This window comes from Ixodes scapularis, unplaced genomic scaffold (genome assembly GCF_016920785.2).
Source record: "Ixodes scapularis isolate PalLabHiFi unplaced genomic scaffold, ASM1692078v2 ptg001158l_1___fragment_3__unscaffolded, whole genome shotgun sequence".
In the NCBI taxonomy this organism is placed as follows: Eukaryota; Metazoa; Arthropoda; class Arachnida; order Ixodida; family Ixodidae; genus Ixodes; species Ixodes scapularis.
The window spans coordinates 1,940,001-1,945,000 of record NW_024610108.1 but is presented as its reverse complement, the minus strand read 5'-3'; the positions used below and the strand labels follow the sequence as shown (position 1 = coordinate 1,945,000).

Here is a 5,000-nt window from a genome sequence, read left to right as displayed (position 1 = left end):
CCACCGGACGCATAGCACGAGACTGCAGCGCCATGACGGTATCGTGGCGTATTTGGCTAGTCGGCTAAAAGAGGTTGGGTGGGAGGTGGCAATTGAGCCGAGGATTGAGACGGAGAGGGGCACAGTAGAGCCTGACCTTGTCCTAAAAAGGGAGGGCCAGTCCGTCATTGTGGACGCCCAGGTTCTGGGCACTAGGTTGCCCCTGCGTGAGGCTCACCGCCACAAAGTGGCGAAGTACAATTTTCCTGACTTGTTAAGACAAATTCAGGTTACACCCTTGGACCCCCCAGTTGTGACCAGTGCCACAGTAAGCTATCGTGGAGTTTGGGCACTGGAGAGTGTATCAGCACTTCATGACCTAGGTCTTGGCCGCTACGACATCAAGTTGATGACCGTGCGCGTGCTTCAGGGGGGTTCGGTGTTTCCGTGTTCACCAGAAAATGACCACCGTGGCGACACGGGCGATGAACCGTAGATAAAGGCCGTCCCAGGGCCTGTAGTCCCAGACTATAGGACGTTAAAGGGTCCCTCTTCCCTACCATCTTAAAGAGGATAAGTGTGTTCCAGGGCATTGGGTGGCCGAAGGGCATCCCCAGTGCTCCGATAAAGAGCGGGGTTCGCCAAAGCTCTTTGCGCCCTCCAAGTCCTTTAAGATTTAGGACTTCCCCCGTTTTGTTTTTTTTTTTTTTTTTTTCTTTTTAAACTTTTTTTTTTTTTTTTTTACGGGTGGGGGAGGGGTTTGGTCCAGAAGTTCTGGTACCCACAGCAAATTGCTCCCAGGCCGGGGGCTGCTTGGTCTTCACTGCCCTGTGGTCCCCGATGCCTCTGGAGTACAAAAAAAAAATAGATAAATGCCTCGTCATCTAAATAGTGACGCGCATGAATGGATTAACGAGATTCCCACTGTCCCTATCTATCATGTCATCCACGGCAATAATGTTTTTACCCTCCCATATAAGATAGCACTTAACAAACTTAAACGCCCGGTAGTGCTTTGTCCTCTCGTGTTACCAGATGGAGTTCGGACGAAAAGTCTGGCAGAGACAGTACGTTTTATCCTAACAACGCTATTCGAGGAAGATGACCCAAACAGCGACTTGGCACATGAGACCAACGTGCGTCTCATGTCACTCGAAGATATCAATACAATCAATGACATACCATTCACTTCAGCAGAGGTAGATGCTGTTTTGGCTAAATTGAAATTAACAACTGCACCAGGAATTGATAATATCAAAACCTTTTTTCTGAGAACAATCTACAACAACTTTAAAGAACTCTTTCTTAAAATTTTCAACGCGTGTCTGGAATTTGGTTATTTCCCCGCTGAATGGAAAGAAGGAAAAATAATACTACTCAAAAAGACAGATAGGGTTGACAGTCCCTCCGGATATAGACCGATCTGTCTGAACTCCATCTTTGGTAAAGTATTAGAAAAATTAATTAACAATAGGCTGTACCATTTCTTACACTCTAAAAAACTACTTCATGAAAACCAATTTGGCTTTACCCACAGAAAGTCTGCAGTAAGCGCGTTATACAAAATTAAAACTAAGCTGGAGGACGTCAAGAGGGAGGGGAAGGGGGCAATCTTGGTGTCTCTGGACATCAAGGGAGCCTTCAACTCGCTCTGGGCCCCAGTAGTAATTAACAAACTAAGAGAAAACAACTGCCCCAGAAATCTCTTCAATTTGGTTCGAGACTTTTTGACAAAACGCAAAATGTCCTGCTTAACAAAAAGCGAAAAAATTACTATCGGCTCAGTAAAGGGGTGTCCGCAAGGTTCACCCCTCAGTCCACTTCTTTTCAATGTTGTTATTGCGGATCTTCTTCAACAAAGATTCGAAAACAATATAACGATTCAGGCATTTGCTGACGACGTAACCCTAATAATGACGGGAAAATCACGGAAAGAACTGGAGGACAATGCAAACCGGGCGCTAAACCTCATTAAAGAATGGGGAGATGAAAAAAGGCTAAGCTTTAACCCGGCCAAGTGCGAAGTTCTTGATATTGGAGATCGGTATAAAAAACGAGTACCAACCATTAAATTGGGAGGTCGCAACCTCACTCATGTAAATTCATTAAAAATCCTCGGGGTCGTTTTCGACTCAAAACTGACATTCACGGCACATGCAGAATATCTAAAATCTAAAATAACTCAAAGCACCCAAGCCCTCGGCATGTTTTCAGGGGTCAACTGGGGCATCAAGGGGACACAATTCAGAGACATTTATATCAGAGGAATAGAACGAGCAGTTACGTACGCCGCCCCCGTATGGTGGAAAAATACAAACAATTCGAACTTGGCCAGAAAGCTACAGTCAGTACAAAGAACGCCGCTTTTGAAAATAACTAAAGCATACCGCACCGTTAGCAATATCAACCTTAATATTCTCTCAAACATTATGCCAATAGCACTAACACTCGATAAAGAAGCCGCGTCATTTCACTTCTTTCAGAGAAACAGTTACCACACTATACTTGGGACGACCTGGGAGACGGAAAAAATCCAAAAACTGTTAGATCCCTGGGATACGCACCCAGCAGAAAAAACAGCTGTATCATTTTTTAAAAAAGCGCCTAGCACTGCTCAGCTTAACATCTTCACAGATGGATCTGTCTGTAACCAGACGGTAGGAGCAGCATTTATAATACTAGATGAATCGGAAAAATCAAATAAGAAAGCAATGTACAAATTAGAAAAGCACGCAACAATATATGATGCCGAAATGATTGCAATTCTGAAAAGTCTGGAATACATATCAACTTTTAAAAACAGTACAACCTTTAACCTATTCACGGATAGCTTATCCACACTGCAGGCCCTAGCTAACCCCCACAATAACCATCCAATAATTCAACTCATAAAAAATACCATTAAAACAATTCGAACAATGCATAGTATAAATCTAATGCATGTGAAAGGCCACACTGGGGTGGAGGGAAACGAATTGGCAGATAAACTAGCAAATAAAGCGCGAACTCATGGAGAACCGGTAGCGTTACCCATGGGGAAAAACTATGTTAAAAAAGAAATCAAAATTCAACTCTTTAAAGAATGGGATCAGCGATGGAAAGAGGAGGGGCAAAACTCCGAATTGAGTACATGGATCCCTAGTATATACGATATACCAGACAGTTTTCCAGCAAACTTTTACGTCTCACAGGTCGTCACCAATCATGGCAGGCTGCCTTATTACCTCTATAGAGTGAAACTGTCTCCCGACCAAAACTGCTTCTGCGGGAGGCAGTGCGTTAATTTCCTACACTATCTTAATGAATGCCCGTTACTAAAACCTCTCGCGGAACAAGTGTACAGTTTATTGCCCGGCAAAGTGACCACTGTCATGGATAAAGATAAAATTAACATTCTAAAAAACCAAAAAATTCTTAAACTAATTGGAGAAATGTTAAATCTCATTGGGGCAAAATTAGGCACATTAGAACGAAGAGGGCTAACATAAGAAAAAGTGATTGCCTGTCGGAAAAAGCGGGCACAGTGCAATAATCGGTGAGCGTCCCCGCCCGCACCACAGGTCCAAAGTGCTCTGCACCTTCCGACACGCAACACGTGCCCAGGCACTTCCTGGCGCGCAGGGAAGAGGGAAGGGATGGGAGGGATGGGGGAAGGGAACTCACAAACACACAGACACACTCACTTGCACAACAACAGGAAGGTGAAACCCGGGAATACTCCCCCATGCAGCGGTGCCCCCGCCCACGCTACACTCCAAAACCCCGTACTGATGGGTAAGGTACGGGGAAGGGGTGAGGCAACGGTGAATAGCCCCTCACCATGGAGTGGAGGTACTCGAGCTCCAGCACATTGGCAACCCAATGCCAAGAGCAGGGCCATCTGGGGAGGTTCGCGGCCACCTTCAAACATTAACTGCTACAGACCAGGTAGTGTTGGGGGCCCTAGGGGTTCCCGCGCTCGGGGTGCGGGCTCGGCCCGCGGTTTGCCGCTGTCTTCTCCGGCCAGATGGGGCTGTCATTAAGACATGCAGTGCCCGCTGCGGCTCCTTGGCCACAAGGGGCGAGCAGCGGGCACCTCGGGGGTCGTGAGACAGCGGTGGGACGTGGGTCGGGTGCGCGCCGGGGGCGCGGGGATTTCTGTGGCCCTCTCTGGCACTCCCACATAACATAAAATACGATACCAAGTAGCATACACCACAACAGCGATGGCGACGTGGCGCGAGTACAGGCGTAAGCGGCGCCCCCGCAGATGGGCGTTCAGGTGGGCCCGCCCCTTCAGCAGATGGGTGGAGGGGAGGGGCCCACTGGACGCGGCTCAAAGCTCGGGAAGAGCAGGGCCGCTTGTCTCGACCCGGGAACCATTTACATAAACTAGTATAATGGGGACACCTACAAATAACACGAATGTATACGCACAACCAAACATAAGACTGCCGCATACACTGGCCCCAAGGCCTCGGTCGATGATAGCGGTGCCCCCGCCGGACCCGCTCACAGCCACAGCCCAGGCAGCCTGCTGGGGCGGAGAGGCCGGGAAACCGGCCTCTCTGATCTAGCAGGTGTGGGGGCCAGGGGGACAAAGCCCCGACACTGTGCTCTGGAAGTTCCCTCCCCTCGTTGAGAGAGTGACGAGGGGAGGACGACCAGAGTTACGGCCGAGGGACAGGGCCATATGCCGGGACCATGGGGGCCTGCAGTCAAAAGACAAAGGGAGGACAGGGAAAGAGGGAGTAGGAACACAAAAAGGGGAGGGGAGGGGGAGACTAATGAAGGCCTTCCTTCTCAGCACCCTCGCGATCCCCACCCGAAGACAGACAGCAACCCCGATTCGACCATAAAATTGTTTATTCCTCAAGAAGCCTGTAATCAAGAACCAACTACCGCCGACCATCATCCAGCAAACCGTCCAGATCCATAATTCGACCATAGAACTGTTAAAACATCAAGGATCATGTAAAAAGAACTTTCAACAACCATCGTCAACTAGCCCGAAACGCCACTCAAGAGAAGTCATCAGAGAA

General features: G+C 48.2%; 1 pseudogene; it reads left to right on the top strand.

Moving 5' to 3' along the window:
* The window catches only part of LOC120847307, a 3,937-nt pseudogene extending 2,960 nt beyond the window's left edge, over positions 1–977 (top strand).
* The last annotated feature ends 4,023 nt before the right edge of the window (positions 978–5,000 follow it).